The following is a 10,035-nucleotide window of genomic DNA, read 5'->3' as shown; positions in this document are numbered from 1 at the left end:
CGGACCTCCCTGATGAGGAAGATCGTGAATCTCAAGTACCGGGACGGCGAGAGTATGGTGGAACACGTAAGCACGTTCATGGGATTCGTGAATCAGCTTGCGGCGATCAAGTTCCCGCTGGAGGATGCAATGCAAGCCATCATCCTGATGTGTACATTGCCGGACAGCTGGGAGAACTTGGTGGTGACTCTCAGCACCTCCTGCACCGAAGATAACTTGTCCTTGCAAACGGTAAAGACAAGTATCTTGAACGAAGAAGCGCGTCGGAGAGACAAGGAACCGGCCTCCGAACCGAAGATGCTGTTTACCGAATCGGATCGGGGAAGACAATGGAACCGGAGTCCGCAAAGACGGGAGAAGTCGGGGACCCGGTCGCAGTCAAGAGGAAGGCCCACATGCTTCCACTGTGGGAAGCCGGGGCACTTCCGAAAGAATTGTCGGCATTACCAAAAAGACAACGGAGCCGACGACACCGATTCGAAGAAGTCACCGGAGAGAAACGGTGCATACCGGGGAGCCACGGACCGGAGAGGTTCGGATCGGCGAGGGCAGGACCGGAAAGGAACGACGGCACTCGCGGCAAGTGAAGAAGAAATCATGCTCATCACCGAAGAAGGTGAGCTGTGGCACAAGAGACTGTGCCATATGAGTGAGAAGGGGATGAAGAGGCTTGCAGAAGACAACCTTATTCCAGTGAAGCATGTGCACCTGGAGAGGTGCACCGACTGTCTGGCCGGTAAGCAAAACCGGACCTCCTTCCACTCAAGGCCACCGACGAGACGTAGCGCACCATTGGAGTTGGTGCACACTGATGTGTGTCAGGTAGAAACGAAGTCACATGGCGGAGCCCAGTACTTCGTAACATTCATCGATGATCATAGCCGAAAACTGTGGACGGCACCGATGAAGACAAAGGACCAAGTGTTGTGCGTCTTCAAAGAACTCCACGCGAGAGTGGAAAGGGAATCCGGCAAGAAGCTGAAAGCGATACGAGCGGATAACGGAGGGGAATACCGGGGGCAGTTCCAGGAGTACTGTCGCTCGAAGGGAATCCGGCTCGAGTTTACTGTGCCGAAGACGCCGGAACTGAACGGGCTGGCCGAGAGGATGAACCGGACCATAATGGAGAGGGTCCGGAGTATGCTGGCGCATGCGAAATTACCCAAGGGATTTTGGGCTGAGGCAATGTCGACGGCGACATATGTGATAAACAGATCACCCTCAGTACCTTTGGACGGAGACACGCCGCAGAGAGTGTGGACCGGTAGGGAAGTATCCTACCGGCATCTGAAGGTGTTCGGGTGTCTCACATACGTGCATGTGGCAAAGGACCGGAGAGGGAAGCTAGATCCAAAGACCCGGCCATGCATATTCCTCGGTTACGGCGACGACGAGTTCGGCTACCGAGTATGGGACCCGGTCGACAAGAAGATATTCAGGAGTCGAGACATCATCTTCATGGAGGACAAGACACTCGCCGACTTGGAGTCGGAGAAGAAGATGAAGAGCTCCAAGTCGACCGGTGAGGATAAACTCTACGAGGAGCAGTCCCGACCGGCAAGGGACCGGTTAGCACTCGAGGATCCGGCCGAAGACGGTGAAGAAAGAGAACCGGCCGAGGAAGATGAAAATGATACCGGAACCGGCCCCGATCCCGAAATGGATTCGGATGAAGAAGAAGAATCGGAAGAACCGGTTACCGAAGCTCCGGAACGGAGATATCCTCTAAGAGAGAGAAGGGCCCCCCGGAGATTTCCGGAACCAGAGCACGTGCTGCTAACCGACGAAGGGGAGCCGGAGAGCTTTGAAGAAGCAAAGCATGACACCCAGAGCCGCAGGTGGTTGAGTGCCATGCAGGACGAGATGGATTCCCTGCATGAGAACCACACATATGAACTTGTGGAGTTGCCGAAAGGAAAACGGGCACTCCGTAACAAGTGGGTGTTCAAGCTGAAACCGGGAGATGCCGGAAACCCCCCGAGATACAAAGCCAGGATCGTGGTGAAGGGGTTTCAGCAGAAGAAGGGCGTCGACTTCGACGAGATATTTGCCCCGGTAGTGAAGATGACCTCCATCCGGACGGTGCTGAGCATAGCGGCAAGCATGGACCTCGAGGTAGAACAGATGGACGTGAAGACGGCATTCCTTCACGGTGACCTCGAAGAAGAGATCTACATGCAGCAACCGGAAGGATTCGAGAAGAAAGGGAAGGAGCACCTGGTATGCCGGTTGAAGAAGAGCCTTTACGGACTGAAGCAGGCTCCCCGGCAATGGTACCGGAAGTTCGACTCCTTCATGACCGACGAAGGGTACCTCAAAACGCAGTCCGACCACTGCGTGTTTGTGAAGAAGTTCGAAGGAGGAGACTCTCTAATACTCCTCCTGTACGTGGACGACATGTTGATCGTCGGACGGGACCAGGTCAAGATACGGATGCTGAAGAAGGCTCTTCACCGAACCTTCTCAATGAAGGACCTGGGTCCGGCGAGACAAATACTAGGGATGCACATCATCCGGGACCGGAAGAAGAAGCAGTTGTGGCTGTCACAGGAGAAGTACGTGACGAAGGTGCTTCACCGGTTCAACATGTCAGAAGCGAGACCGGTCGGATCGTCCCTCCCGACAAACTGCAAGCTGTCCAGCAAGCAAAGTCCCAAGACAAAGGCTGAAAAGGAGGATATGAAGAAAGTGCTGTATGCCTCAGCCGTCGGGAGCTTGATGTACGCCATGGTGTGTACGAGACCGGACATCGGATATGCAGTCGGAGTGGTGAGCCGGTACATGAGCAATCCCGGTAAAGAGCATTGGAACGCGGCCAAGTGGATACTCCGATACCTGAAGGGCACAACAAACGTGTGCCTCCGATTCGGCTCCGGAAAGCCCGAACTCGACGGCTTTACCGATTCGGATATGTCGGCTGATGCAGATACCAGCCGGTCCACATCAGGGTATGTGATGACGTATGCAGGGGGAGCTGTTTCATGGCAGTCGAGGCTGCAGAAGACGGTTGCGCTGTCAACCACGGAGGCGGAGTACATGGCGGCTGTTGAAGCCGGCAAGGAAATAATATGGATGAAGGACTTCATTGGAGAGCTCGGTATCCGGCAGAAGGAGTACCGACTCTACTGCGACAGTCAGAGTGCAATCCACCTTGCAAAGAACGCGGCCTATCACTCCCGGACGAAGCACATCCAGCGAAGATATCACTGGATCCGGGAAAGGATAGAAGACAAGGAGTTCGTGCTGACGAAGATCCACACGGACGAGAACGGGTCGGATATGCTGACCAAGGTGCTCACACCCGACAAGCTGGAAGCATGCCGGAAGAGGATCGGATTGGAGAGACATCCCATGCCGAAGTGAAGGGGGAGTTTGTTGGGATTACGGTCCCTTCGAATGGGATGGTCGGATCCGGATGGGACAGTCCCGGTTTCGGTTTCGGTACCGGATGACGAATGTACCCGGAGAGCGATCCGGATGCAGGGACATATCCGTGAATATGTTTCCTATGGGCCCATGTGGCTACAGTTGTAAATAGCCCAAAGTCATATAAGTATAAATATGACTTAGGGCAAACTGTTTTATTGTTGCTTCTTATTTTTCTGTTTTTCCACTTTAGAGGAGTGAAGAGGGAGCAGCCGCAGAGAGAGAGAGAGAGATAGAGCGCGAGAGAGGAAGAGGACGACGCCTCTGTGTATTTCCGCCGCCTGTGGCGAGGACAGCGAGCTCAAGGTCGTCGCCTTGAGCTCGTCATTGTATACTTCTCTTTGTATAGCGTTGTTTGGAGTCTTGTACTCCCGTGGTTTTTTTTTCCATCTAGGGTTTTCCACGTTAATCCCTGTGTAATCGTGTATTTCTCTCTTTTGGTTCCTATTTTCTGCTTCATTGATCCGTAACTACTCGGTTGAGGCCGAGGGAAGAAGGTGAATCGAATCGTTGATTCACGACAGATCTTTGGGTTTTCCTGCAGGTATTGAGCTTCTTCTTCGTCTGCTAACCCTTCTAGCATGTTGACGCATTCCGCATACAACGGTGTACATTCCTTGCCAGTGCTCGTCCTTGGCTGTGTTGGTACCCGTACCTTGGCTTTTCCTCGCCGAAAGGTAATTATATTTTTTCGCCAATTCTGTTTGATATGTGCCATTTTCAACCATGGCCGCCCCAGCAATAGCGGGTATGCGCCTTGTGCCTGTAATTGTAGCACTACGGCCAAGATGTGAAATGTATTCCCGCCGACGGTGACTTCTAATTTCCGTATTAATCCTGTCGGCCGCACTGAGCTTGTATCGGCCATCCGCAACCAGAACGGACACGGCTCCCACTCGTGGATTCCTAGGTCCTCACACGTCCGGAGGCTTATTACATTTACCCTAGAGCCTCCGTCTATAACTGTGCCGGGGAGTTCTTTCCCTTTTACAATGACAGTGATTACCGGACTGCTGGTGTCTACCACTGTTGGTCCCTCCTCCGGATTCGAGAAGAGTACCGGTGCCGGTGATGGTTCTCCTGCCGTCATGGCCGTCTTCAGTCCTTCCATGAATCTTGGCACGAGTTGTAGGAGTCTTCCTAACGGTAACGTAATCTGGCATTCTTGCAACGCCTACCATGTCTCGTTCTCGGAGTGACTACCGCCGGTAAGCCCTGCGGTGTTCTCCTTTTGCTGTTGTAAGTCTGTGACATTCTGCTCGTTTGCTTTCTTTACCCATTCCGTTGCTTGTTTCCGGATGGTCTCCTATGTCTCCCATTCTTTGGCTATGCCCTTCGACCTTGTGGTCACCTGCTGCAGGTCTGCCACCTCAGGGACTACCATATTTACCGCCGGTCGTTTTTCATAGCTCTTTACCGGGCATTGGTTACTATAATGGCCTTCCTGTCTGCAGTAGTAGCAGTAGGCTTTCCGGGCATTGCTAGATTCGGCATTGTCTGTTGTGCCCAGGGCAGGTCCTACGGTACGTGCGGGGTTTTGTACCGGTTGGCTACTTGGAGCTCCTTGTTCCGGATCCCGGGGGTAGCCACCTTTTTTAAAATGCCGTTTTTTGTTATAGCTTTTCTTATTACGGTACTCTTGACGGGGTTGCCCGTTATATCTGCCGTATTCCTCCCGTTGCTGACGATACCCGGGGGAGTGCTCCCGGTCGTACTGTTCGTATCGTCTATTGTAATCCTGGTACCGATCATGCCGGTCATAGTTCTCTCGCCGATCACCATACCGGACATCATTTTCCCGTCGCTCGCCGTACCAGACATTATTTTCCCGTTGCTCGCCATACCGGACATCCTGTGCCGGTCGGTCCCGGTCCATTCGTCGCCAGCGTTCGTCTTCTTCATCCCGGCTGCTGCGTGGCTCAATTTGTCGGACGGGCAGTGCTTGCCGAGTCAACAGATTATACTCGCACCTATCCGTCGTATGGCTCTTGGATTGACAGATTACACATTGCGTCCTCATAGTGCATTCTAGAGCTGAGTGTCCGGAATTCAAGCAGGTTGTGCACTGTATTGCTTGCCGAAACCGGAGGTCTTCATCGGACGGTAACGCCCGTTGAAGTGCGCCCAGTGTGAGCTAGGAGCTTGTCTTTTCCATCTCTTTCACCCGGTCAATGACCTGGTCGATGGTACTTGTGCAGAAATCGATTACCGTGCAAACCGTGCGTAGGGGTTACCGGAGCGCGTTTAGGAATATCGTCCGTAATTCCTCCTCCGGGGGTGCACGGGTAAGCTGACTATGCATCCGTTGAAACCGGATGACAAATTGGGGAATGCTCTCCCCTGCCTCTTGCCGGATGGTATAAAATAAGCCTACCATTACGGTCTGGTCCACCTCCTTTTGAAAAAAATGCATGAATTTAGCTTTTAAATCTACAAAGGTGTTGATGGTAGACGGGTCCTGCGTCCGGCGCCATCTTGCTGCTGGTCCCTCCAATGTGACGCCAAATTCCGCTATCTTAGAGCGTTCTTCTTCTTCTAGGGTCAATCGTTGGGACACATGGTTGGCTTCCCATGTCTGTTCAAAGGTGTGCACATGAGCTTCCGCGTCCGGATCATCTCTATATTTGGAGTACTGGAACGGCATGTCGTCGTCCGGTATCGGTGCGCGGGCTGGTAGTGTTGGTGCTCGTTCCGGAATTTTCTCCGGTGTCGGTGGTCTTTCCCGATTTGATTCCGATGTCGGTTGTTTCTCTTCCTTTGGTGACGGAGGCCTCTCCTCTTCGACTTCCGGTGTCGGAGGTCGTTCTTCTTCTGCTGGTTCTGGGGGTTCCAGCGTTAGCACTTCCGGTTCCGGTTCCGGTGTCGGTAAGGTATCCGATCCTTCGTCCTCCGGTCCGCCCGGGGTTTCGTTGCTGCTACGGTAGTTCATGTGCACGCTGTATTCCCCTTCGGAGTCCGATTCATATGCTGAAAAGGCCTCTGCTTCGCCTTCTCCGTTTGCAAACGCGTGGAGAAGGGATTCGGTTTCCCGGAGGCTGCTTAGGCTGCTGCCGTCGTCCGGGTGCGATGTTTGTTGTAACCAGAGGGAGTCCTCCGCTACTCTCCGGATTACGTTGGAAAACGAGCGATTCACTCTAATTTCCTACGCCGCTTGCTGGAAAGCCTCGCGTCTCCTTTGCCTTTCGGCAAGGCGTCGAGTTCGATCTGTAACCAGGTCGTGCGTTGATCTAGACATCCATCCGTGCCGTCGTTCGCTGCAAAAATAGGAATCGTGGTCGCCAAAAACTGTGTTAACTCTTCGGGCCGGACAATGGCCTAACACAGGGTGTCTACGGAAGACACTTCACCAAAGGGTGTTACAGCAACCGGATTAGACTTCAACGCTTAATCCGACTTAATCAAGTTACTTATTAGGATCGTCTTCATAACACGCGTAAGATATAACAATTAAGACAGAACGGCAATTAACACAGAGATATAACAACGTTTAAGCTTTCATTAATTAACCACTAACTATTACATTGTATCCGGGCCTTTAAATAGGTTTCCGGTCTGTATTACAAAACGGTGCCATCCGCACCTGTTCGGGATTGGTCTGGATCCGGAACGGCATACCGATTCCGGTCCGTCCGTCCACACTCATAGCTTAATTACAACCACATTCCTACTACTTAATTAGCTCTCCGTTTCCCACTCTAGACTCCTTTGCCGGCCGGTAACAACAACGCAACTGTCGGCTGCTTCTTACTGCTCCATGCGATCGCGGCACTCCCGAGGGAGAACGCGTATCCGGACGTGGATCGGCGATCGGCGGCGTTTCCAGCCCAATTAGCATCGGTGTAGCCGAGTAGCTGCGCGGCTGCACCGGTCCGATATAGTAGTCCCCGGTCCTTAGTGTCGTTGACATACCGAAGTATGCGTTGCGCACACTGAAGGTGCTCCTCGGTAGGTCGCGCCATGAACTGACTGATCACTCCGACTGGATAACTGAGGTCGGGTTGGGTGATGGTCAAGTATATGAGCCTTCCGACAATTTGTCGGAACCTCGTCGGGTCGCATACCTTGCCCGTATCGGGATGAAGCTTAACGGTTCCCTCCAGAGGAGTCGAGACGGACTTACAGTCGGCCATCCCGAATTTGAAGAGCATACTCAGCACGTAATGATGTTGGCTGATCAATATGCCTTCCGGGGTACAGATCACTTCGATCCCGAGTAAGTAACGAAGGTCCCCCAGATCCTTCATGTCAAACGATGCCGCAAGCTGGAGCTTCATGCGGTCGATTCACCTAGGTCGGCGCCGGTGATGACCAAGTCATCAACATATAGTAAAATACTAACCGGTCCGAGTCGACCTTGCCGGATGAACAGGGAAGAGTCCGATTTTGACGTGACGAAGCCCATCCGACGCAGTTGTTGCGTGATCTTCGCGTTCCAGGCACGGGGGGCTTGCTTCAGTCCGTAAAGGGGCTTCTTCAGTCGGCATACTATCGAGGAGTTCGTTCTAGAGTGAAATCCGGGGGGCTGTACCATGTACACCTGTTCCTCAAGGTCACCTTGCGGGAACGCATTCTTTACATCCATCTGATGTAAGTGCCACCCCTTCACCGCAGCTACTGCGAGCAAAACACGAACGGTCGTCATTTTCGCGACCGGCGCAAACGTCTCATCGTAGTCGATGTCGTGTTTCTGCGCATAGCCCTTTGCCACTAGCCGAGCCTTGTACCGTTTGACCAAGCCATCGGTGTTGTACTTGACCTTGTACACCCACCTACACCCGATTGGCTTCACACCCTTCGGTGCGTCAACCAGGTCCCAGGTCTCGTTCTCCGCCAATGCGTGCATCTCTTCCTCCATCGCGGCGCTCCAATTCACGTCCTTCGCCACTTCTACGTAGCTCTCCGGCTCACGCACTTCCACTATACAGGTCATGTACGCATAATGATGCGCCATGTACTCATTGTACCCGAACCGCAAAACAGGGTTCTTCTGGCGGGTAGATCAGCGTAATCTCACACCAGCCGATGTCGAGGCCTTCTCGGTCGACGCGGACTTCACCTTTAAAGTCCCGTCACCGGTTCCCTCGGAGTCGGACTCACGTCGGTCTGACTCGTTCCTATCCGTGCCGAAATCCGACACCTTCTTCTTCCCTTTCTCTTTGCGCGTAAGCCGTCTCCTCGGCTTCCTACGCGGGGAATGCACGGCCGAGTCTCCACTACTCGCCGGCACTTCATCGGACTGGTCGTACCGACTCAGTCGTCCAATTGGTCCACTTAAGCGGAGTGAAATCGGACTCTCTTCGCGGGTGTCGATTTCGGGCTCCTCCGGAGTCACCTCGACCTTGCTGACCTCATCGTCAAAACTCGAATTGGAGTCGGGGTTCAGAGTCGGGGGCTGGTACCAGAACGCAGACTCGTCAAACACAACGTCGCGGCTAACACGCGCTTGTTTGGTGCGAGGGTTATAGCACTTATAACCCTTCTGCTCGTCCGAGTAACCAACCAAGATGCATTTCTCGGCCTTTGCGTCCAGCTTCCTCCTTTTCTCCTTCGGTACATGTACATACGCAATGCTACCGAACACCCTCAAGTGTCGCAAGTTCGGCTTCGTTCCGAAATATAGCTCGTGCGCCGACACCTTGTCTCCGATCCGGTTCTGGATGTATACCGCGGTCCTTACTGCCTCGGCCCAGTAGAACTTGGGCAAGCTCTTCTCCTCCAGCATGGCCCGTGCCGCTTCCACAACTGACCGATTCTTCCTCTCGGCCACGCCGTTCTGCTCCGGGATGTATCTACAACTGAATTCGCGCCGAATTCCCATTTGTTGTAGATAACCGTTGAATTGACCAGAAAAGTACTCTTTCCCGCCATCCGACCGCAGGCACTTGATCTTTCATCCCGTTTCCGTTTCCACGAACCCTTTGAGGTCCCAGAAACAGTCGAAGACTTCGCTCTTCCTCTCAATGAGGTAGATCCACGTGTGCCGCGTGTGGTGGTCGATGAAGGAGACGAAATATCGGCTCCTGCCAAGACTAACATTTTGTGCTGGCCCCCATACATCGGAGTGTATAAGGTCAAGCTTGTTCCGGCTCCGGTTTCGCTCGTTGGGGAAAGGAAGTCGGTGTTGCTTCCTGAGCTGGCAGACTTCACAAATTTGTGCCTTTCGGCCACTAAATTTGGGCAATCCGAACACTACCTGTTTCGATTGCAGATCTTGAAGCCGCTGATAGTTGACGTGTCCTATCCGCTTGTGCCACAAGTCGATGTCCGACTCGGATTTTTGTCCCTTCGCGAACATTGCGGTGCCGCCGTCAGTGGAGTCGAGGATGAACATCCTCCCGTCTCTGCGCCCTTGCGCAATCACACGGCCTTCTTCCTCAATGAAGCACCCGAGGTGTGTGAACCGAACCTCCATCCCTTGATCGACGATCTGTCTGACCGAGACCAAGTTCTTCGTGATTGTCGGAACGTGCAGCACGTTCATGAGTTTCCCTTTCTGCCCGACATGGCTAATGGGAACTTCTTCGACATTCGCGATCGGATACGGAGTGTCGTCTCCAATTGCGACTACTCCAGGTTGTATCGGTTTTTCAAGGTACGAGAACCACTCCT

This window comes from Azolla caroliniana, unplaced genomic scaffold, assembly GCF_043228905.1.
Source record: "Azolla caroliniana isolate FFs.n. ecotype wild unplaced genomic scaffold, voAzoCaro1.0.p SCAF_4, whole genome shotgun sequence".
NCBI lineage: Eukaryota > Viridiplantae > Streptophyta > Polypodiopsida > Salviniales > Salviniaceae > Azolla > Azolla caroliniana.
Note: the sequence above shows the minus strand (reverse complement) of the source record.